Raw genomic sequence first — 27,066 nt, forward strand, 5'->3', positions numbered from 1 at the left:
ACACAAGTGCGCTACTTACAAAATCTGTGTGTGTTGTAGGAATACGTATTTAAAGTTTACTGTGTACTAGTGAGAGTTCGTTACATTTTAGATTTTCTAACATGGAATATGTCATAATTAAAAAATGCGGAAACGAAACAAAAGTTTGAATTGCGAGTTCTGTTTAATGCTTCCTATTTGTCAAGTTAAGATTGTAGATATTTATAGTACATGTAAAACAGCATAAAATCAGTTCACAGAAAAGGAAGGCAAATCGTGTTTCATAGAAGGTCAAAGGTCTAGATATCAATCACCAATCTGTAAGACTTTGATATTAATTTCACGAGCCGGTAAAACTTGAAGGTATTCCAGTTCGCCCGTTTCTTTTATATATATATAAAAACAGGCGATAATAAAAAACAACATAATTGAATTATACTTATCAACCAACGTTTTTTGTGGTTTCCAAATAAGCTCATCTTTGTCACGTGAAGTGTACCATAAAGTAACTTCTGTTATGAAAGTGTTGTGAGCCTGAAATGTTGTGTATTACGTACGTACTCCTATTTCTACAGTTGTAATGGATTTGAGCACTTGAATCAACATTAGTGGAAGTCTAGTTACTAGAGCCAATTCTAAGTGTTCTTTTCATTGATCTTTTCTTTATAACAGAATACGTAGAATTTTGAGATATAGATAAATTTTATTAAATGTATTAACCTCTTTTATTTTAATAGCCACAAATATTATGTTATTGATTTAACCTAATTTTTTAAGAAAGCGTTTAAAATCGTAATAACTAAAAAATATGTTTTGTAACTTAGGTTTTTATGAATGAATGTCTATTTTTCTTGTACTGACAGTTGAGTTACGTTTGGTTTAAATCATTACAGTTTCCTCTGTTATATTGATGTCATTTTTTAGTAGGTTAAAGTTTCTTCGTGTATTGACCGGGTTGTCATCGGTTTTTGAGAATTTTTTCCTGATTGGTTCTTGTAACAGATGGTGTGAAACCCCATGTCGTGACGAAAGTCACGTCTTTTATTGTTTCAAGTCGCGTGGACACTTTGGGTTTGTTTTGCTGGAAGCTTTATTCTATATCCGCTAGGTGGCAGTAAAAGTATATGTTAAGCCGTAAACATTTTCCTATATACCTGCCATATTGGATCGATAAAAAAGATTTAAGGAAATGTCAGCGACTTTTAGCGTCAATGCTTGGGGCAGCGAAAAAAAAAAACGCCTATTCTTTGAAACTCACACTGACAAACTGTCCGTTGTGCAAGATTTAGGTTAGCAACACAGTCTTAAAACGAAAGCACCATTGGACTCTTTCGCACTTGCTCGTGTTGTTATTTAGATATTGGCAACGTGACGACGTAAGACTGAGTGTAATCTTTAAATTTTCATAACATTCCGTTTAATATAAGCCAATCGAAAATTTCTTCTCGTAGACGTTATGGGGATGGGTTCTAATAAAATATTTTATAATAGAAGTTACAATCTTGCATGTGTTTAGTACCTTGAACGATTTTCATAACGATATTTTAAGCAGATCAAACGAATTTACTACTAAAATTATCGATTATGATATTTATGTTTAATATGCTTAGAAAGTATTTAAGTTTGTGTTAGGATTTTTTTTTTTCTGAATAGTTTAACAGTATACTAGAGCACTGAAAAATTTAGCTCTTTGAATTGTAAAGTTAATCTCAGAGGTGCTGTAATAACACCTTTTATTTCAGTTGAAATTGTTGTTGACAATATGTGATACACTGATATAGTTTCTTTTTAACTCCAAGCTATCAGATCCAGGTAGAAGAACCCTTTGCAAGCTCAGAGTCAGTTAATCAATATTAGTTACACATTTTTTCTTCTAATTTATTAATTTAAAGATCTATATGTTGAAATATCAAGTGTCTGATGACTCAAACCTTTGCAACTCTAACATTGATTATTATTATTATTATTATTAGTTGTACTTTATTTTCACTGCTATTTTATTGAGACACTGGTACTGTAAACTGGTAAACTTTGTACACCAAAGAATACTTCTAATAATAACAAATGATCTGATTTATGAGTGAAAGTATATTAGGCCAACAAATGTGTTTGATGAATTACCAGAAATTGTACAGATAACCAACTTTTATATGTATGTATGTATGGTGTTTTGAAATGTTTTTTACTCACCACAGTAAACCTATATTTGAATAGACTTGCTGTGGTAAGTAAAAGAAACATCTCATAATTATATGAATAATATGCATTCTACCACTGTCTATTCTTAATCTTTCAAGCTACCCTTATTCAGGGTTATTGATGAGGAGTGGAATTACCTGAAACCACTAATTTGGTGACAAGTAGTAAATTGAATCATATATTGAGCTTCCTATTTATTTATACCACAGTGTTGGTAAGGATGTGAATCATGAAATATATTTAACTTGGTAATTTATTTTTGTGCTTCACTGGATTAGTTCTAAATATGTATTAAAATACAATTTTTAACAAGAAACATTGTATAGGTTCACTCAAGTTCAGATTTTAAATTTTGAAGTTGTTTGGTTGATATTTCTAATGCAAACATGTGTCTTTCAAAAATTACATTGTATTTTTGTTAGTGATAATATTAATAATATTATTATAATAAGTGTATTTTTGATATTACAGATATTTTGAAAATGAAATTCCTTGTTAAATATTCAAAGTTATAAGCTTTTTACTTTGTATAAGTAAATGAGGTCTCTTGTGGCTCATTGGTAAATCAGGGCTTATCACTCTAAAAATTGAGTTTTGTCTTTTCAGGCAGAAAACAGATAGCTTATTACATAGCTTTGTGCATAACAAGGACCAAACAAACAGAAGTAATTGGAGATATTTATTTTTCAGAGATAAAACATGGTAAAGATTCACTGGATAACTTTGATCAAGTTTCTCCTTCCACTGTTACACATTCAGAGACTTGCTTGGTTAAAGCAAACTCAGCCTTATCTCACACGGTTTTAGTGCCTAACAAGTCATCGTCTCATATAAACATGAAGTCATCAACTGGTCATTCTGTATCTCGACTCAAGTTTCTAGGGGCTATTGGAATGGATGGGAAATCTTCAAAAGTAAAACAAGAAAAAAACACAGTAACATCAAAGATACAGAAGAATCATACACTAGCTCCAGTGGTGCGAGTAGAGAGAATTTCAGAAAATTTTGTGAACAAAATTAAAAATCCTGCTTTGCCAGACAGGAAAGATCATTTACCCTTATCGTCTTCAGCACATGGTGCTCCCAGCTTGTTTTTATCTCCATTACCAGGACCTGGACCAGGTCCTGTTCAGAATCAGCATCATGTCATTGTTAAACCAATTCCTTCAGGTAGTTCATCTCCAAAATCTATTGCAGAACAAGGAATGATAAAAAAGGCTTCTAGTAAAAACAAGAAAGTGCCAAGGGAAAGAAAACTGTTACCTTGTAAAGGTAAATTTTAATTTATTGGTTGGAGTAATTATATTAACTTGGCAATTTCAGTGTTGTGAAATTTCACAGTATTTGTCTTTTTTGATTTTTTTGTTCATTTCATATTGTTTAATGTATTTTTACATGCAATTTGTTATTTTCTGTAATGTTATATTTTGTATTCAGTTTTTTGTATGTATGCTTTTAGTTACAAGTCATAATTGATGACCATTTTATGATAATTTCAAATTATATTTTATGCATAAATTAAATACTATAAATAGACTTTTTTTGGAATGATTTATTGAAGAAAAGTCATCCACAAGTTACTGGTGCTTCAAATATTAAGATTTTTTTTGTAGATTTATTAATATTTAAGATTAAGCAGTGAATGTTTTAATGAAAAGCATTATATATCTTGTATATGCAGGAATTTATAGTTTTTATATAATATAGGCTATTAGAAAATAAAAAATCTTACATGTGTTTAATGAGATCCTTATCATAAATTGGTCTCTCTCTTTTTTTTTTTTTAGACTGATCAAAAGGTTAATCTTGAAAGGATTTGATCAGGTGATAGAATAGCCATATATTGTAATTATACAGGCAAGTTAGGTTTATGTCTGAACCTAAGTAAAAAACAAATGGACTTAAAATAATTTGAAAGAAGATAATGATGTAGCTGTCTTAGTTTATTAGTTAGTTATAATTGGTAGTAATAATAGCATTGAAATGATATTTTCATAGTGCTGTTTACTGCATAAAGTTTAAAGTAATGTGTACAGTTTAGAGGCACTGCTAGGTGCTGTTACACAGTGCTTATGCCACAGCTGTAGTTGAAAGTGCCCAAAATCCCTAGTTAATGTCCTTTGAAATAAGAATAGAAAACCATGATTGATATCACATTGGTGTGTAGAAACTTCCTGCACCTGCCTATAACATGGCTGTTGATGTTACTAGTATGATAGTAATATTTTCATGATTCTTGATGTGTAAAATGATTCACAAATGTTTGTAATAATAACATGAAAGTGATGTTATAATTCTGTATATTGTTTAGAGTATAAAGTGAACTTACGATCTAAAACTTTGTGAAAATTGAACTAGAATTGGTTCATAATGTAGGAATTTTTCATGCATTGTTTCAACAATTTTGTGGTAAGTTTACTGATGCATTAAAGAGTTAATTTAACAAAGTTCCATCTTAGCTTATCTTTACATAGAATAAAATAATTGTTTGTGAAGGACTACAGTGTAGCTTGAAGCCAAATTAAAGACACTTGCACATGAATTCTAGATCTAAAACTGTATTAACCATAATTTACATAAGAATTATGACATTTTTCCTCAGTTCTAAAAAAGAAAAATTGCTTGTGAAAATACATTATGTTCAAATGATAATAGAGACTTCACAATTATGTTGGTATGTGTGACATACCATGCAACCCAAAAATCACCTTTAGAACAAAACATAGGAAGCTGTCATGAACTACTATAAAATTAACATATATATTTTGAATGGGTTTTACAGAGTTTTTTATATATGCAGTTATGTATTTTTTACGGGATGAGTAATATACATTATTATATAAAACCTTGTGCATGCTAAATGTGAAAGACGAGGTTGTGGTTCTGGGGAAATGGATAATCTTGGTTGAAACTGTTTTCTTTTAAAACAAATCTGTTTGTCAGATTTGACAATTTAACAGTTATTTTGAAGTCATGATTAGATAGTTATGTATCAGCTTGTAACTAAAGGAAAGGGAATTGTCATAGAAAAGTCTTATATAACTTGTATAAATGATTCACTTTACCCCATTGTAATTCTTTGTCTCTTTAGCAGAGTCAGTTTCAGTCAAATGAAATTGGATTATGATTGAAAGTACTGATAATAGTAAGCAAATCCATGTGGTAACTTGTTGTATTCTAATTACTAAAAGTTTGGTTTTATGACACTGTGTACTCATAGTTATTCTGATATATTAAATTAGTTTCCTTATGTGTTAAGTTTAATTTGTAATCTGTATAGTTGGTTTGCTTCAGTCAGAAGTTATTGGTAACATATTGTGGATCTCCATGAAAATTTTTGCATTCTAATGAAATATTGCATGAAGAGGATATATGCAAGCTTTGAACCAAAAATGACTTATTTACTGGAATAAATTGTTGGGTACATAGCTGTGCCATTTCTGTATTTTCCCTTTAGGTTGTAATTTTCTCTTATTTGTTCAACAGATCGAGAATATGATCCTGACAAGCACTGTGGAGTTATAGTTCCTGAAAGTGGGAAACCATGCACACGTTCCCTGACATGCAAGGTTATTATCTTATTTTTTCATTATATATCTAGATTTTTCCAACCAAAATGTGGAAACTTTTTGTTTGTAGCAGAATTAAACATGCATATACAAATCCTACAGTTTAACCTGGTACAAGTCTAATAATTTGTTTTTCTGTTATTTTTTTAATGTTTTGTTTTTCCAGAAAGACATATGCTTGCAAATATAAGGTGACTATTTGATTTTAATGTGTCTGAAATTCCTATGCAGAACTATTACAGTAATAGTAAGTGTAACTATTTGCATTCCTGGTTCTACCCACTAGTTTTCCATAATTAGTGATATTATCACAATTTGTAATGCCAACAGTTGTCATTAGGCATGAGAGTCACAAAATATTATGATGCTACATGTAAATAAATAAGCTGTGATATCTTTTTTTTATATAGTTTTCAAAACATTATGGGTAAATCTAGTTGCTGTCTGCATTATTTAAATAGCTTTTATATAAATAATGAACATGTATAATATGTCATTTAAAGAAAATGCATTATTCAAATATCATTTAAGTGGGTCATTTGTTGTACAAGATATTTCCTGTTGTATGAGACTAGTTGATATTTTGTCTTGACCTAATTAATGGAAAATAATCACAATATACTTTTCCAGATTCTTTTAACTTTATGGAACTTGTTTGATAATTGTTGAACTTAGAAGTTCTGTTTAAAATATTGATTTTATTAGCTTTTTTCTGTTATTTGGATGTTCAGAAATTATGGTTAGGATTATTAAAAGAGAATATTAAGGTGTGTACAAGTTATTTGAATCTTATGGATGTTTAGCTATAATCAACAAACCTTGTGTCAGTAAAAAGTTCTTTCTACCATGGGTATATGGATTGTATCTAATCTGTATTTTCCAAAGTAAGCATAAAGGACTGTAACTTTTTAAAATGTACACATATGTTCATTAAATTTTGTAGATTGTGAGTAAACATTACAAAGTATCAGATTTTTTAAAATTAAGTTTTAGTATATTTCAATTATTTGCTTACGTATTTTTTTTTTGCATATTGACTACAAAGTAATTTTGATTTTAACATTAAAAATACTTTAATGCATTAGAAAATTTTCAACTTTTGCATGTGAAATCTTTATAAGTTCACAGAAGCTCATTATAATGGAAATTATAGGGACAGTAAGTAGTATGTAATCCTGACCACTAGGATGGTCACAGTTGTGATATAAGAAGCTGTTTTATGGACAGTACAGGATCTGGATCATCATTCTTAACCTTGATTAACTTTGTTATAACAAAACATTTAGTAAAATACAAATTGGTGTATATTTTTTATTTCATCAAAGTCTATACCATTTAATGTTTTTCTTTTTCTAAAGTGTAAAATTTTAAAGAAATACATTAAGTTTACATTTCATTCCTGTGTGCCCTGTTCTGGTTGCCTAGTTTCATACTCATTGAAATCCAGAAATATTATGAAAATAGTCTGATTTGCAAAGAAGAAAATAGTGTCCATTAATCCGTCTTATTTAACCAATGTGGTTGTTTGATTTTGATGTGTCACAAACTCTATGCATATAACTGTTAGTAATAAACATGCCTGTTCTCAGCCCTGTATACATGTATAAATACAATATTATTAGTTTTTTTAATTTCAGAACTGCTAGTGGCATTTACTACAATAAAGATTGACCTAGGGATTTTTTCACATATTTGTTGATTACATTAGTTCAAAGAACTTGACTTCTCAGTATTATGCTCTAGCTAATTGATATTTATTTGAAGTGTTATTTATGTATTGGCTGCAAATAACAAAATTAAAAACTCTCTAAAACAAAGAAGTCTTCAGTATTTCTACAACTTGTTTTTGTATTTTTAAACCATACATTTTTGTATTGTGTAGATTGACTGTGGATTAGTATACGGTGAATATTACTATCCAATCATTAATACTTGGTCATTTCAACAGGTTATATTGAATGTGTGATTATTATTCAGGGCTTTTTAGTGGTAGTGATTTGATCATTTAGGGTATTTTAAAGTAACTAATGTACAATTAATTAAATATATTAATTAATGGAGATATTTGTCTTCTTTAATACGTATTTAATATTGGTGTAATTACAATGCCAGAAATTAGTATTGAAATCAGAACATTCAACTTTTTTTTCTATCATGCCACTTTAAAAATCATAAATAATGAATTTACTTAAAACGAAAGGTAATTAGTTTCAAAACATGTAAAGCCCATAAATCTGTAGTTAAAGATCTATTGTAAGAATCATGTATAAATTAATATCCTTTTCATTCTGTAAATTAACAAGTAATTTAGAATTATTTGTCATAAATTCTCCCTTTGTTACAGACACATTCCCTCTCACTACGTAGAAAAGTTTTAGGTAGAAAAAGAATTTTGATGACCTTCTTGCTGACCACCGTGCTCTGAAAGAAGTAGCTCTCAGAGCTTCTCAGGCAGCTGCAGTTTCATCCACATGTGATCCACGAAACTCTCATTCAACGCTCACAAATGCTGCACCTGAGAGGCAGTCACAGAGTTTCTCACCTTTAGTGACCAATAACAACCTTGTAGTTTCTTCCATTCCAACTTTTAAAGACAATCTAGGTATGATTTATTTGTAGCTTCTTTTGATGGATGTTACTGGGTTTGATGCAGTATTTCTCACCTCATGGGTTGCAACCCAAACTTCAGTTGTCAGATTCTGTGAAAGGGTCAGACAGATTTTTGGAAATAGATAATAGTGTATTTAATTCGTGAGCTAATTGGTTTTTGACCAAAGTTTTATTTATTTACTGGGTTGTGATGGCCATCAATGTTTACAAATGGGTCTTGAGCCAATAAAAGTTGAGAGTTACTTTCCTAATGTAACTGTAAAAAAGTAAGTATCTTAAGGAAAAAAAGCTTTATTTGTATGTAGCTCGTGAATTAAAAATATTCTCTCTTAACAGTTTATTTTTCTAGTTTTTAAAAAAATGGTGAGAAATGTTTGAAATCCTTATCTAAGAAAAACATAGCAAAAATAGATCTTTTATGTATTAATATTTTGATGTTAATATTTAGTTAGTGCACACAAATGTTTGAATGTTTAAAAACTTCCATAATTTGATAAAACCTTTTATTGGAACTTGATCTTCAGTGTCAGGAAAGTTTTTTTGTCTATTTAAAATGGTGTTTAAGTTTTTAAGTAATATAAGAACAATTGTATCCTTATAAATACTCAGTGCAGTGTTTTATAATTGTACATTACATAGGCCTGCAGTGATTTTATTTCCTTGAAATGTTTGTGTTATGCTGTAATTCTTATACACTGGATGTGAAAATATTAATTTTCTCCTCCTTGTACAGGTTTTTCCAAAATGTCATATGTATTTTTACATAAGTGAATCATTTGCATTGAAATCAGGTCCCATTTTGTTATGCTTAAAATGTTGACAACCACTGGCTACAGATTTCTCTAGACCAATCGTGACATTAGAGACATTGATTGTTCTAGACCCAAGGAGAAACTGTGCTAGTACATAAGTAGCTAGTTGGCTACTTAATATGTCATTTCTAGATAGCATTTGATTGTGTGTGCACTTTTTTTTTCTTATCAGTATTATTTATTGGTATGTCAACAAGAGTTTATGTAAATGGCCCAAACATATTGTTATATTTGTGATAAATTTGTCTTAAAGAAACATGCAAAATATTACAGAATTTGTCAACAAAGCTTATTATGAATATTTTGAAATAAAACTTAGGAACCAAAACAAATCATGGATTCTGCACAACTTTACATTATTTGTGTCAAAGAGTTGATGCAATAGACTAAAGGTAAGAAAATGTCTTTGCCTTTTGGAATTCTAATAATTTTGCATGAGCCTAGAAACCACAGAGATGACTGCTATTTTTGCTCGTGTAATGTGTAAGACTACAACACTCAAAATACAAAGGAAATTTTTTATTCAAACTTTCAATCTTCTATAAGACATGTTGCTCATGGACCTGATGTACCTGAATGTATTTCACTGGATACTCTTGATGTAGTTTCATCTTATTCTGAATCTTAAGTATATAAAGGACGATAGGGATGGTTTTCAACCTGAAGCATTTGATGCACCACAACTTTTTTACACAATGTGAACTTAATTACTTGGTGAGAGATTTTGGGTCTGTCAAAGGATTCACCAGACTTTGTGCTAAAAACATAATTTCTTAAGGGTCATAATTTTGTTGACATAGAAATCATGAGGAGTTTATACCATATTCCAAAACTTGCCAATAATAAAATAATACTGGTGCTAGAAACTGCTGTCTGTGAATCAAGTGAGTGGCAGTTGTTCATTGATTCCTTTCCAGTGGAAGTCTAGAAACTGTTCTCCTTCACAATGGTAACATATATGCATCTGTTATAATTGGTCATTCAGTTCACTTGAAAGAAACATAAAAATCTTGAACTTTTTAACAAGGTCAAATACAAAACATGGTTGGCTACATTGTGGAGACTTAAAAGTTCTTTGTATGCTATTGGATCAACAATCTGGTTATACAAAGTTTCTGTTTTTTTATGTGAATGGGACAGTACAGTGCAAAATCAACACTAAAGAACTCAATATGGGCTCAGTTAATTTGACCAACCTTGTGACCTCTTTGTACTTGTTTAAAGTATAGATTTAATACTTCTAACTTTCAATATAGTTTGTGTATCTTCACAAAATTTGGGAGTCTTTCAGTTAACATTATGTCTTTCACATATGAAACATCATATTTTATAGTGAAGTAATTTTAATAAATTAAAATGAAGATTTGTCCATTAATATTTTAAGTATTTATTTTGAATAGTCTGTGTGAAAAGTCATTTTCTTGTTAAGATTACCAATAATTTTTGTCATCTCAAACATCTCGAATGTCATGTGTATCATATTAGGGGAAATTAAGGATTTTTTAATATATTTTCTTGTAGAATTAGGAACTTAAAACTTGTATAATACAGGGTGTTCGGAAAGTCACTGTGCAGTTTTGTCTGATAATAAATATATAAGTGCACAGTGACTTTCCAAACACCATGTATTGGATTGTTACTAAGGTTTTATGCTATACTAATTGTTATAACATAGACAAAAAGTAGTTTAGTAAAAGTTGGTATGTAAGACACTAAACATTTTTGTCATGTGTAGTAAAGGGTACTCAGGTTAAAAGAGTGAAAGAAGCAATTATCATACAAAGTCAGCCTGAAACTGGGATTGAAAAACACTGAATGTGAATGTTCAGCTGAAACAAACTGATTATTTCCACTTCACATAAAACTGGGTGTGATGAAGCAGTTTGTAAAAAGTCTCGAAAAAAGATGGCAATTGTTTCAAGTATCTATCTGGAAAATTCCCAGCTCCTTCAGAAGTTATACTCAAAGAAGGGCTTTTTGTTGGGCCTCTGATTAGGTAATTGACTTTGGATGAACAGTTTGAAAAGACAGTCAAGAAAGTTGAAAAAGAAGCATGAATTACCTTTAAAGATGTTACTGACACGTTTAGGAAAGAACAAGGGACCAGATTATGAAAGTATTATCAGTGACATGTTTGATGAATTCAAAAAGTTGTAATATGAGCTTGAAAGCTCATTTCTTATACTCATATTGACTATTTCCCTGAAAATCTCAGTATCATCAGTAAAGAACAAGGAGGAAAGGTTTTTGCCAAAACATTAGAGAAATGGAGAGGAAGGTGGAACATTAGCATGATGGCTGATTACTGTTAGTCATTGAAATGATATGCTCCAGATGCAATACATAAAAGACCACGACATATAGTTTTGAGGCTTAAAGATGTAAAATTCACAAAAAAGTCAGGATGAATGAAGATGTGTATTCATTTGACATCAATGTGCTTACCTTTTCTTCAGTTTGTATTTTTCTTAACAAGCATAATAATTAAAAAATGTTCATTATGGTAAACAAAATAATTTTATCTGAATAAATGTTAATGTTCCTCTTTCCAATTGGAAAAAAAAATCCTTGTCTGATAGAAAAGAAATGAATGCTATTTTCAAAATTTGCATAGTTCAGTTATGGAAAATCTGTTATTAAAACCAAAACATCTTTCATGAAGTGTAAATTTGCAAGCCTGTGTTATTGTATGTTTTAATGATACGTGAAAATGCTCAAAACTGGAAATTGTCAACATATATGTAAATCCTACTAAACCAAATACTCAAAATTTTTTTTGGGTGAGCTTCAGGATTATTCGAGATTTTTTGTTAAAACAATCTTTATGGAATTCTGAGTATATTGTTTATTGATGTTTTTGTGTTAAAAATTGAAAATATGCTTTCTATCTGTTCTTACCTAAATCTAGTCTCAATTAAACTCTTAATTTTTGTTTTTAAATTACCTGAAATAAATACAATACATAAAAAAATAACATTTCTTTGTTCTGTTGCTGTTTTCAACTGAATAGTGTTGCAAAGCAGTTTATTTAAATATAAGCAAGTTTTTCATATTAATTTAAATGTTTAACTGAATCCAGTTAAAACTTCCTCTCAAGTGTAATAATGTATGAATTCTTGCTATAAATAAACCATCAGGGCAATGCTTTGTAAAGATAACAGGAAATACAAGTCTGTTTTTAATTTGTCTTTCTTTCTTGTGGGGTAGACAATATTCATATTCTGCATTTCTGTGTATTACGTTTAAAGACTGTATGTATTGTAAAAGAATATAAATTTTGAAATTTGGGTACTTTTTCTGCAATTGATATGCAGTTTTGTTTGGTTACCAAGGTTAATGGTCAACATATAGATACCATTGAGCATTTTTTTGCAGGCCTATGAAGTAAAAGTGAAATTTACATAAAAAATTGTTGGTAAAATTAAAAATAATCAGAGTAGTTGTTAGGTTTTGGAATCATAGATTAGTTCTTATTATCTGTTATCAAAATCTTATGAAAAGTAACACAGTAAGTTATGCTGAAAGTTGGATAGTAGGGTGAATATGTTTCTGCGAGAGAAATTCAGCATGAAAGAAGAATTAATGTAACTGTATGACATACAATTTGTTTTTTTTAACTCCCTAGGGTCCATTAAGAGTTTGAGCTTGAACTCTAGCCTTCAGAGGCCACCATCTGCACCTCAATCAAAATCTCCTAAAGCTCATTACAATAAAACGGTATCTCATAGCATTCTTCAGAATAGGTAAGCAGATGCTGTTTTATATATTAAATATATATTTTTGTTACTTGTATCTAAATTCATTAACTTATGTGTGGGTGACCAATTTAAATAAATTGTTGGATATTTTCAAACATGTTTTAATTATTTGAACGTTACACTAAAAGTAGCTTAAACTATTCTGAATACTGTATAATCTGTATTTTTTACAAGTTGTAATTGAGGTGTTAGATAGAGGGTGCATCACATTGAGTTGTTGTAAGTTATAGAATAATTGGGAATATTAACAAATGAGAAACTTTGTGAAATATTTAAAATAGATATTAGGTTACAGTTATGGATGAGCCACTAAATTGGCTATGCCAGGTTTCAGTGAAACAGTAAAGCATCAAGAAGAGTTGTTTTCTAGCCAGTAATGTGAATCACTTATTGTGTTTACATTTTGAATATGTGTTAGCTATTGAGAGTTTCTTTGTATAAGTAAGTTTTTTTTTGTTTTTTTTACATTAATGTATTGCAGATAGAGTGACTATAATCAAAAGCCTATGACAAGTTACAAAGTGTACAATCCTGCAAAGAAACCTTGAGAAAGAAAGAAAACTAATTGCCATCATTATACGTACTAGATGTTGCATTATTTTCACCAGATAGCCAACAACAACAAAAAGTGCTGGAACAATGCTGTACAGATCTAGTTTACACTGTTTGTGTACTTTTAAGTGATTTATATTAAGATTCACAGAACTAAACACTTGTTTCATGTAAATTTTCAAAACAAGAAATAATTACTCTAAATTGCTTAAAATAGAAATCTAATTTATTTCCAAACTGTAGGTCATCTACAGTTATGAGCAGTTTCCCTGGAAAACATAGTTCATCAATATCTCTTAGTAACCAAGAGGAAGTTAAACTAGCCAACCAGGGAAAACTAGGAGACACTAAGTCGTCAGTACCAGATGTTCCATTCATCAGGCATCATCCTCGTCCAGCTGCTGTAAGTAGCTTTTACTATTTCATTTTGTAGTGGTTACAATACATTTTAACTTTATAATGATCTAATGTAGTCTTCAATCAACAGTAATGGATTAAAAACTGTAAACACTGTAATATCCTGCATTACTAAAGGGGTAATGTTTTACTATAGTGTGTTAAACCTGTAGTCCAACTTTTTTCATACCTTGCTACTTTTATGTCAGAGCTAGATGCCACAATAGTATTTTTACAGCTAAAACTATTTAAGAAACTAATGTAATTTTTATGAAATTTCCCCTTTAATGTAACATTATAGAGTTGGCCATGGAAAACCTGTAGTAAAGAACAGTGAAATTACACGTAATACCACAAACCTTACTTACATTGTGTCTAAGCTGTATTTACATTATCACTAAATCAACCGTGTAAAGTGTGCTTATGAGCTGCTTTTCACTTTATAAATACATTCAACTTTTTATAGAAATGTTTGTTATGGCTTAAATGGATGACTATGTTTTCTCATCTAAGTACAGACTCATTAGCCCTAATGGTTATGAATAATTTTGTGATTGTTATATTCACTTTTAGAGACGAAGGTTTTATTTTTAAATTAAATTTTTTTGGGTGAGTATTTTTAGTTTTGTTTTTTTCTGCACAGGGCAGAAATCAACTGAAGAAAGTTCTCTGTAAATTTTACTACAATGTTAAAATAGGCTTAGTAATTGTAATGGTACTTTTGGTTTAAGTATCTTTCAACTGACTGGTAAATTGTAAAAATGATAAATATGATCTAAAAATTAGTTTATTGTCTCTTGGTATTTTAAGAATTAACTTATTTACTTGAACATGGATCCATTAGTTTAAATTCAACCTATAGTTATAGGTAGGTTATAACACAAATTAGGCTAAATACATATTATTGTTAACATTACTTATATTGTTAGTCCTAAGAAATTATTAAGTTCTATTTCTAAGCTATATACAATTACAGATGAACTTTATTTATTTAGTGTCAAGATAAAGTAGTCATAAAAATAATATAATTAATTCTTGGGCTTCTTATCTTAGGAAATACATTGAATTGTTCGAAAAGGTTCAGAGAAAGATTACTGAGATGGAAAGCTTGTGGATAGGCTGAAATTTTTATTGTTTTTTGTCAAAAAAAGAGTAGGGAGGATCTGATTGAGGTATTTTTTTTAGGTTGTAAGAGAATTAATAGTATTGATGCTTCATTTTCTTCATACTTAACAGTAAGAATTGTAGGATCTAGGGAACACAGATGTAAATTTTAGCAGGGTACGAGTCATCTTCAGCTGAGAAAGTTTTATCTTTCTAATTTGGTGGTTGGCCTTTGGAATGGGTTGCCTTTGGATGTTGTAGAGGCAGTAAATTTAAGTGAGTTTAAGAAAACATTTGATAAGTATATGAATTATGAGGGCTGGCTTCAAGATTTTTTTTAAATTATTATATTTTAGTTTATAGGATAGAACAGCCAAGATGGACCAATAGGTTCCATGTTGTATGAAAGCATTATGTTATGTTCTTTGTACAGCTTATTTATATAATAAATAAACTTAGTATTTTGAAAATTGTTTAACTTCAAAGCTGGCATAATGTGAAGAGTTAAGTAATGACAAGTGACACTTTTTCTTCACCTCTCCAGTGTATAGGTTTTTGTCATTGTCACTATAATATAGGCCCAGCTTACTTTTCTTTAGATAACTTGTGTTCAGGGTTACTGATGAGGAATGGAATTCTTCAAAACTTGTACAGGGTGTTCAGAAAGTCACTGTGCACTTATATATTTATTAATAGACAAAACTGCACAGTGACTTTCCAAACACCCGGTATAACCCAGTAATACACACTGATGAAAGTGTATATTGAACTGGACCTCATTTGAATTTAGAATTTCTAATTAAACAGTTTTTGGAATACTAAGTTTATTCATTTGACAAATAAGTACTTGCATCAAAAAGTACACTTATAATTGATATTACGTTTAAACTAAAATAATGTGAAATAACATTACACATTAACAAAATATGTTACTAGTGAATGAAGATCTTAAGGAGTTATGCTAAGTAACATGTAAATATTATATTAACAGTTCAATAGCACTTCAGTTTTGGTTTATGTTTTTATTTGCTATAAATATCTTGTGTTCATTTTGAAAAATACATGTTTTTATCCTATTTCCAAATGTGCCTGTTTATATTAAAATTATTATAAACTGATCTATTGATCAACTGCAGTTTGAAAAACTGGGACTGTTATTTGTGAAGGCCACACATTTTAAATACTAAAATTTTATACCAGGTAGCAAGTTTAAAGCCAGATATCACATGTTTGTAACAAAGGCAGGATTCTGTGATTTAATTTTATACTTTACAGTTTAAATATGGGTATGTTTTTTATTTGTACATACATACCTACGTGCTTGATCTTTGTAAACTCTGATACATTTTGGGATGGTATTGTGTTACTGATGCTGCTCTGAATACCCTGGATCTTCTTGCTGATCAATGAGCTATCCTTCACTTTCTGTTATCTCTTCAGGAACAGGTGATGGTGATCCACTCAGACAATTCAATGGTGGTGTTCTATATTGCCAGGCACCTAGTTGAGGGACCTTATTGAACTTGGGATCTTCTTTATTGGGTCCACAGCCATCAAATTACTTTGTTGGTTTATCACATTCAAGGTGCTCCAAATCTGGTCATGGATTAATTATCTTGACCAGATAAGATTCTACCCATAGAGTGATCTTTGGATTCTGTCATTTTTTTGGGAGTTTTGTGGTTGTTGGAATGTCCTTGATTTACACACATTTGTCTTCTTTCAACACACAACTGTCTCATTTTTGATTGCCTTTCCTCATCCTTAGGTGGTTGCTTTAAGCCAGAATTGAACTGTTTGTTACCTATATTGTAATGGATTTACCATTATACATTTATTTAAATATATACACTTGTTTCATTATAGTGTTTTTTTTGTGCAAGTTATGTCTATTCTTAAAATTTGTAGAAGATTCTTGAGAGTAAGAATCAAGTATTTATTTTGCTAAAATGCTCAAGCATTTTCAGACATTGTTGAAACTTTGAGAAACTTGCATGATTTGCATAAGTGGCTAGACATGAGATGGAAGAAGAATATTATCAATTGGCTACAGTCAGTGTGCTATAAGTCTCAGAAGCTATAATTGTGATTAATGCATATTAATTGAAAAACTACAGAACTGGACCAGGAATATTTGTAAATTTCAAATAATGCAAACCATTTAACTTCAGACATTAGTATTTCTACAAGGACATTAGATAGTGTTGCCAGTGAAGTGTACAGGTATATCAACAAAGAATTAATTTGCTCTTGGTTAAAGTGGATAAAAGATTCAGTTGTAGACCAGATATAAGACTCAGTATTGTCTGTAAGTTTGCAAACCATCATTTGTAATAACTATTTATAATGACCATTAATGTAAATTGTATTGTTTTTGTTTGCGTATTAAAGTATATTTGTATTTAAAAAAAAAGAATTGTGTGTATCAACCTTGTCGGCAAATAGAGGAGGTAAGATGTTGTATTGGAAGCTAACATTTGCCTAAATTGAAAATGTATTTCTGATAGATACGTACTTTTTTTCACATTTCCTACCTGTCCTTCAAACTTCTGGTATGTGATTGACTTGGTCATGACCAATCTCAAAAGGATTAATAGATCTATTATTATAGATGGCACTAATTGTTATAGGGATAGCATTGCACTCATAACAGTGGAGGGTTGCTGCATGATCATTTGCATGTAACTATTCCAAAAGAAATGGGAGTTACAAGGCTAGTAGTGAGCAAAAAAATTATTTCATAAGAGGGCAGGACTAATTGCACAACAGTTTTGTGATAGAAGATAAATATCTATTAGAAATATATTTTCAGGCTAGGAAAATGTTAACCTTTGTCATGGTAGTTTCATAGAAAACAATATTCAAGGTTAAGGAAGATCATTAATATATGATATGATAGTAAGCTATAAAATGTCAAAATATTTTTAATAGTTGATCTCAAAACTTCATTAAAATTGACAGTTAATGATCATAATGATTACTATTGTGAAAACTATTTTAAAAGAGCAGAACAAATGTAAAAGTTTACTGTCTGGTTTTTCAAAGTGGGATGTGAAACTTATGAAGTTTGTGAGTGTATGAAGAAATGAAAGAGAGAAATCATATAACCAGTACTAAATACATGCAATGAAACTGATAGTACCTACTTGTTTGTTTAATTATTGCTTTTATTTTTCATCCAAAGGTGTAACTAATTAGCTAACATCTAAAATGATTGAAGAGTTCAGGAGCTTCAACTTAGTTTAAATTAATGTTTTAAACTCTCAATAGAATTCCCTGTTGAAGAAGAACTCAGAGGTTACTTTAAGAAACTTCCCTGTCATTGTAATCACTGAGAATATCCAATTTGTTATTTAATTGTGAATACATGTTAATCTTTGTTCACCAGGATTTGCAATAGTACTGATGGTATTAGCTTGCTAGTACATGTGCCATAAGCAACAGTGTTTGAGCATCTCTAATCATGTGACTTGAGCAGTTTGAAATTCAACTATTCTTCCCAGTGTGTACACGTGGGAAAAGTTTTTCTGCTTTAAACCAAGTTGACAGTTATCTGTAAGTTCACATGGTATGATGACTATGGCAATGAATCAGTTGAAATCTAGGCTTTCTAGTGGTTATAAATTTAATAGGAGTCAGCCTCAGAAAAATCTATTAGCAAATTATGAATTGGAGCATTTCAGAGGTAAGTGTTTAAAGTGGTTTCTGAATTTTCATTGATTGCTCTTTAGCCACATAATGTTGAAGAATATGAAAAATATAGCTTCAGAGTATTTTGTTATATTTTGTAGTTTCTAGGCAGTCCTTATATTTTCTTATACAGTTACGAACTTGTATAATAATAAAATTTGATTTATTGTCTATGGATTGATGTCAGGTTTCTTCATGCACTATGATGATTAAGTAGTTCAAGTTTTGAACAAAACTTGCTAAAATATCATGACATGCATGTTAAGGGTTAATCATGCACACACCTATGTGATGTGCAGTCAGTCATGTAGGTACATTCACATTCTCTTCTAGAGTGTAGGAATCACCAGTTTTTCATATTTCATGCTATTTCCAATTGTCATAGTGAGATTTACTTATTGACTTAAGTATGAACTTAAAATTACTGTATCAAACACTCATAATTCTGTGAAAAGGAAGCTCAACTACCAGAGGAAGTGTTCAGTCAAAACAACAAAGATGTGGCATGTGGTAATGGATATTACATATGATATACTACAGGGTGTTTGGAAAGTTACTGTGCACTTATGTATTTATTAACAGACATGTTTCAATATAGAATACAGGAGGTAAATATGAATGACAATTATAAACAATGTTGAAAGTGACTCCCGTTGGCAGCAATACAGGCTTGGATTCTTCTTATTTTGTTTCTAAACACCACTATCAGTTGCTGGCTTGAAATATACTGAATAGACATATGATTACAAAACTGCACAGTGACTTTCTTAACACCTTGTATAAACCAGTATCGATACTGTTGGTACTAATGTCCCAGTACTGGTACTGGATGCTGAGTACTGCCATTATTGTTTTGTAACATACTGTTAACTAAACTTTATTGCTGTTAAAATACAAATTGGTTACAAGTATAATTGGTTGTAGTGCTTGAATTCAAAGAAACGAACTGCTGGAACACACTATATATTTTCAACACCAGTTAAAAATTAGCTAAAAATAACAAAGCTTTATCAGTATTTCATTAGTTAATGTTTGGAAGACATTTTCCAATACTTTATTCACCATTACTGACCAAATGATCAGTCTGTGTCATAGTGCCTCAAGGGTATAAATAATAATAAATTGTTGCACATTTGCTTTGCCACTGTTTATTTACCTCGTTGACATCCAGTGTTTATTGAGCTTAAAGTAAACTGTAAGGTGAATCTCATGTATGGAATATATTGTTCACACAAAATGACTGTACAAAAATACCCAATGTTTTAATCTGTTTTATGCTCAGGTAATATAATTTACTTTCAAATCCCAGAATGAGATGATACTGGTGTGTATGAATACATTTTATTTATGTGGTCACATTAAATGTCTTGTGCTATAAAAGGATTTTTATTTATTGTGAAAAAACGAAAGTGCTAGAATGTTATTTTGCTATAATTCAAATGCAGGTTGGTAGAATATTACTTTTCCAGTAAAGTGTAAGATAATGCAACTTGTCCAGTGTTCAAATCTATTAGCTTGGGAAATATAGTGATGTAAGTTGATCCATTGTTGCCTGTGCACTATGAGAAAGTACAGACCAATGCCTGTTACAAATAGTGTTTATATTGAATATCTTTTATTTAAAAAGTTCAAATGTCTTTCACCTGCTACTATGATGTTTCTGTAGGACTTGTAGAATGAAAGAAAGTGTATTAATATGTGATACTATCATTAATCTTTTTTTTTTTTCTTTAGGTTTGTACATTTGGGTTGCGGCAACTAGGTAATGGAATGTTTCTGTTAGATCGTCGATGGGACCTTCAGAGGGCAGCATTCAGGGCTGCTGTGTGTACAGAACGAAGCGGACACCCTCCACCACTGAAGTGAGTGCTTATGTAACCTATAGTTTCATATATTGAGGTATAATGTAATTTTCTGTTCTCCTAATATCAGTATCACAATATGAAAGTTTAGTAGCAGAATTCATTTCTACATTTGCCAGAAGCTTATCATTTTATCAGAAAAGGTGCACATGGCCAGTTTTGAGTTCTTATAAACAATTAAAAATGATGTCATGAAACAGGATAGATATAGTATAAGGTAATTGGTTTTAAAATTAGTTTCTGGCTTTTCAAAATATTAGACACTTGGAATTCATGTGGGAGTGAATATAGAATTCTAATGCAAAACTCACAATACTTAGGAATGAACCAAAGGCTTTGGCTTTTTTCTTTAAATTGTTGTTTTGAAAATTTTAAAATCATACATGTTAGAAAACTGTAGTAATTTTCTTCTAGGATAATGCATCAATTAAATTCTGTCAGATTTAGTGAGAATGATAGCAGTAGCAAATAACTTGGATGGTGCAATTTTTATTTTATTCAATATATTGTTAATTCTACAAGTCAGAACATATGTACACCACAAATAAAGTAACATGTGACTTATTTAAAAGAAACTACAGTTGAATCTTAATTATCTATGGATAGTTTATTCAGTTTACAGTTAACTGTGCTGCAATCCGGGAAATTCCATAAGCTGTTATATATCAGTGTTGTTTTAAACTGCTTTTGCCACAGTTTCTATTTATTTTGCTTGATATTCATTTTATTCTCCTTTTGTCTTTTGTACTGAAAACAATATCAAAACAAAACAAACTGTTGATAATCCAACAAAAACTCAAGATTATTGAAATGAGTGAACAAGATCCAACAGTAAAATATATTGTAGCTGTAAAAAAAGTATATTGAACAAAAGAAAGAAAGTCACTAAATTTGTGTAGTATATCCTGTCATAATGTTAATTATATATACGACTCTTTATGTATTATGCAAGAATCCATTTCTCAATTTTTCAATTTCTTTAGGAATACACAGATATATATATAAAAATGCATATACGTGTGTGCAAGTTTTTTGTGTGTTTAATATATTCCTTGTTTCTGTGAGTAGTCCAGAGCCAACTGTTTATTTATTACTAAAGATGAATACATCAGTGTAAAAGTCTCATTTTACATTTTATCTGTTGTATGGACTTGTATCAGTCCTCACTTTTTGCATATATCTAATGGGCCTGAGAACCTTATCATAAGATATAAAACAAACTTTGAAGGTTTATTTTAAAATTAAGCTTCAAAAAATTATACAGGTTTTACCATATTGTTCAGTATTTAGGTACACTTTAACAAATATAGGTGGTTGTATCATAATACTTTTCTCCAGCAATGAGAAAAAGTTTGATTCTTGAAATAACATGGGTACAAAACATTTGAATGTGAAATAAGTGGAAGTAGTGGTATATTTTTTCTTTCTTTGATTTTGTATACACTTTTTATATATTTATACTTAATTCTTATATAATATTTTTTATATAATTATTCTTATATTATATGGTATGTCTATTTAACTTATGACAATTTTCTGTAAAGGAAACTTTGTGTAGAGTCAAGGCTTCCTCCAGTTCCAGAACCTACTGACCCGAGTGACCCTTACTATTTTACCTGTCCTGATGCATCTTCTTCACCATCACCATCTGGTGTGTTAGTTAATTCCATGAACAATGCTTCTGTAACAACTCTTTCATTAACTTTACCTCATTCTGTTACATTTACAACAGTTGCCAAGACAACATCTCCAAAATTATCAACAAGCAATTTTACACACAGGCCAATGAAATCAAAGCTTGGCACGAGTAAGGCTGTGAAAACAAAAGAGAGTAAACCAACTCTTTTAGGAAGTAATGCACACTCCACACTGGCTGGAAATGCTGTCAAGAAGAAAGAACATGGTGAAACATTTTCTCGAATCAATGTCCTGAATAACAAAAATGTGAAAAGTATGGCATTATCTACTGTACATTCTTCTGTTGGTTCTGTAACAGTGAATGCTGGAAACACACTTCCTTTGTCATTTCCATTTAGTTTGGGTGAAAACTTTGGTACTCTCTCCAGGATACAAGCTGCATCTCCTCCTACTAGTGGTAGAAACAGTTTTTTGGCATCTTCAAGTGGATTTACAAGCCGATCATCATCAAGTTTACACAGCACAGTCACATCATCTAGTGCTAGAAAAGAAGGAAGTATAATGGTCACAGGAGTAGACATTATTAATGGTCAAATTCCAGTTACCAATGCACTTTTACATTCTGTTACAGTTGGCAGATTTGCTGGTTCTGGTCCTAAATTATTAGCAACTCCTGGTGGTGGTCTTGGAATAACATTGGGGGGTGCAGGACTTATTGGCCAACTTTCTCAAATACAAAATCTTCATGACACATCAGTATCGGACCATTTGGGACTAGTGAATAATCAGCCTATTGGAAGCCAGAAAAGGACACTATCTTCAAGTGGAAGTAGAACCATTAGTACCAATTCCTCTTCTAGTAGTGCCAAATCTAGAACAAAAAACAGAAAGCCTTCTCTGTGCAAGTCTGCTCCAAGTACTGCTACATCTACTAACCACACAGCTGTCTCACAACCTATGGGTGTGGGGTTGCTCATTAAGGGTACATCAGGGGGAGGATTCTTTGCTACACTAGGAGAACTCAGTAGCACATGTGGTAACCACGCAGTATCCATCACCTCCTCAGCTAACTCAAGACCAGTAAGTGTTCTAAATGATGTCAAATATATAAATTATACATGTATGTAACTCTCTAGTATAGTTATGTTTTCATTTTATTTTACTTGCTTTAGAGAGCAATTTTCTTTTTACTTCATTAGTTTTAGTATTAAGCTTTAAAATGTACTTATTTCTTTTTTTTTCATTCTGTTTGTATCCAGGTTTTGCATTACTTTTATACATAAAAACAAGTTCATTAGAACTCATTTGACAAAGGTGTTGAAGTCACCCAAAGCTGAAAATGAGGCACAAATGATTTCTACAAGATACAGAAAGATATTTATTGAAAATAATATAAGTCAAAACTGCCAACTTGACATTTGAAGATAAAAAAAAATATATATATATATAATGAATGTTATGTTTTGTGCATTGTAAGCCCAAAAATTTGAAATGAATGTTTCTGTTTATAAGCAAATGGTTAATTATTACAACATAACATTAAAGGACAAAAAAATATCTTTTGGTTTATATGTGCAGCTTTCCCTTGATCTCTGTTAAATTACCAACCTGTTCTAAAGGCCAACCATCCTGTTAGAAAAGTGAAGCTCTCTTAGCTGAAGATGATTCCTTCCCTGCCAAACTTTATATTTGTATTCCCTCATCTTACAATTTTTTCCATTAAATGTAAAAAAAAAAGATAAATATCACTATTGATTCACCTTGGAAACCTAAAAACTTCAATCAGATCCCCTCTAACTTAAATTTTTTTCCAAAGAAAACAATTTCAGATTTCTCAACTGATCCTGATATGATAACATTTTTATCACAATTATAAGTCTATCAAATTTCCTGTTTCACCAGTTCAGTGTCCTTCGTTAGGTAAGAAATTAGACTGAACACAATACTGTAACACTCCTACAAAAGACGTTTCTAGTCCTGATTTCTCCAAGCTCGTTCCCCTGGCTGTGGTTTCACTAGATAGTAGATAGGGACAGTGGGAATCTCGTTAATCCATTCATTAATGGATTTAAATGGCAATTTCATTTAAATACAAAATTATTAGCCTAATATTAATAACCTTTCAAGTTGCTCTGGGGCCTATTAGGCCCCACTTTTTGTAGGAGTGTTAAAAATGTTGCCTAACCACTGATCTGTAGAATAGTATTATATTCTTCACTGTTAGGTGAGGAACCTGCTTAACTAAATAATTAATTGCAAAGTACAATAACAGCAAGTTTTACAATAGAAACTTTCTGATATTAATAATCAGAATGTTTCGACTCAGTGTCAGGTCACCACTAGATATATAACTCTTTTGTTTATAATGTGCAGTTTTACTTCTTATGTTACTAATTTAGTGATTCAATGTATAATTTTACTATTAGAGTGAGAGATTATCAAATTTCATATATCAAGCATTTTTGTGTAAAGAATTGTTTCTGGAGTAGCTGTTCTCTCTTTCTCTTTTAATGTAATGTTATTCCAGCATATTTACTTATAGTTTTGTTAGAATTTTATATATGCATATTGTCCCATGGTTAAATTGTGCAGATACAATATTCATTTCCAGTAGCGGTATGTAACCTGTTTTACATTCATTATTTTTGTAAACTACAAAATGTCTTTTGCATTGAAACATGACTTTACTACTAAACTTTTATGATTGAAGAATTTTTACAGTTTTACATACAAGCACTTTTGTTCAGGTTTTTGTACTGATGTGTGGCTTGTTATGTAAGCATATTATATCTGTATGTTATACTCTGAATCCAATAAAATGCATACAGTTGAAGAACTATTGTTCTGTAAAGCCTTAGTTACAGAAATTAGTGATGGGTATTAATAGTTTCATGAAATAAAATAATACTGTATTTGTTAAATCTAAAATTGTTTTATGGTGTACACTGTGATTGAACATTTTTGCATTTACAATTTCCTGATTAATACATTCGTAGCTCCTACTTTTTATAATTAGCTAAATAATTTTGTATACAACTTACTCGAGACACAACTTAAAGATAATTTTAGGATTTGACCCTATGTCAAGCATTAATTTTCAAAACTCTTAAAGCGAGGTTTAAACTGTGGGTGATTATTAGGGCATATCACTGTTAATATTTTAGTACAGTGGCTTCTGGTCTTTTAAGCTGCATGCTTACAGTTAGATGTTTGAGTCAGTGGTTAATGAACAAATCACAAACATTTAGTACTATTGGAAAATTTGGTAACTAATGACTTTCAATTTTGATCTGCAGGTCTTATATTATTTTTAATGTTTTTTTAAAGGATTCTTGTGCATTTGTGGGGATATGTGTATTACAGGTTGGGGACCACTTTTTTGGTAAATAGTTTACTTAAGAAAGGATGATAATAACTGATACCTTAGTAACTTGTTTAAATGGTTAATTGAAACACTTAAATTTTATAAATAGGACTCTAGATGAAGTTGCTTTCAGAGAAATTTAAACACAATTATATGTTATTACCTTTTAATTTGCTAATTTAAAATTTTGTTTATTTACAGAGGCTCTGGTAAAAATAAGCAGTGTAATTAATATGTATTTAATTTATTCTTAACCATACTGAAAGAAAACACTTTTCTCCATTAACACTTTCGCAACAGGCTTGGTATAATATACACAAGTTTATACACATATTTCCACACATTAAGTATTTACCCTCTAACTTTTGATACAGTATGTGTACCATCACAAAATTTGGCAGACTTTTAGTAAAGGTTATAAATTTTTTGTACACAAAAAACAACAGATTTTTAATGAAATTTTTTTACTAAAGATTTATTTGTTAAAATATCAAGTTTGTTTGGTTACTAGGCTGAGTGAGAAGTGATTTTATGGATAGATTAAAAATCCATTCTTCATCCCAAAATATCAGATATTATTTGTGTAATATCTAAAACCTCCTAAATACATTTCAAATACATTGTTTGTTTACAGTAAGACTATATTTTGTTACTTTCTATACCCTATGAGGGGTCTGTCAACTGACCGAGCTCGTAACCATCATAAAAAAAATTAAGAAATAAATATATATTTTTTCATGCTAGAATGACTGCATATTATAACATGAAAATACAAATGTTTAGTCTAAATACCTTAAGTCTCATAAGTTATATATTTAGTATTTTTTATTATATTGACCTTTCAGTCATACGTAGCTAACGTTATAAGAGGATGCATTGGTTTGGTGCATGTGCATTTATGTTACTCTATCCAGTAATATAAAATCTTGGCTATGTTTCAGTGGATTGGTATTTTATGTTGTACAGTAACATTTAAATTATATATATAAACACACACACATACACACACACACACACACACAGATTATAATAATTTATTTCTAAATAGTAAAACTTATTTTACTTGAAGAACAAAACAATAAATCAAGAAGTATAGCAAACAGTTATCTCTTCAAGCTACATCCTTTGAACTTGGTTGCTGCTGGACATAGGTTCCTATGCCTTTTAAAATTTTGCACATGGACACGTAGAGGATATTTAGGTTTTATACATACAGTTGAATAACCAAAAAATCACATCTAATTTTAACCAGTGCTGCATTCAGCATACTATGTGACTCATTAAAATCTATATTTAGGTGTGTTATTTTAATATTTACTTTTAAATTAATAAATTAACTCATATATAATACTAAAATTTGAATTACAATCTACAATTTGATTCCAAACTTATTGACATAAATTCATAAAATAGTAATTCAATAAAATTTTGAATGAAAGTCAACAAATTGATGACATGGCCTTTGACCCATGACCTATCATGAACGGGTTAATCTTGGATCTACTTAGTGAATTATTTAGCAGTGTAAAACTG

At 30.3% G+C, this 27,066-nt stretch overlaps 1 pseudogene across 1 annotated transcript in view; it reads left to right on the forward strand.

The window, feature by feature from the left end:
- LOC143240654 (uncharacterized) overlaps positions 1-27,066 on the forward strand; it is a 70,790-nt pseudogene that overhangs the window by 29,579 nt on the left and 14,145 nt on the right. Inside the window, exons 4-10 of the transcript XR_013021871.1 lie at positions 2,869-3,450; positions 5,665-5,747; positions 8,092-8,349; positions 12,795-12,912; positions 13,723-13,882; positions 20,404-20,531; positions 22,076-23,249. The product of XR_013021871.1 is annotated as an uncharacterized LOC143240654 (transcript). The remainder of the gene's footprint in view (positions 1-2,868; positions 3,451-5,664; positions 5,748-8,091; positions 8,350-12,794; positions 12,913-13,722; positions 13,883-20,403; positions 20,532-22,075; positions 23,250-27,066) is intronic.

The sequence above is a fragment of the Tachypleus tridentatus genome, chromosome 13, assembly GCF_004210375.1.
Source record: "Tachypleus tridentatus isolate NWPU-2018 chromosome 13, ASM421037v1, whole genome shotgun sequence".
Classification (NCBI taxonomy): Eukaryota; Metazoa; Arthropoda; class Merostomata; order Xiphosura; family Limulidae; genus Tachypleus; species Tachypleus tridentatus.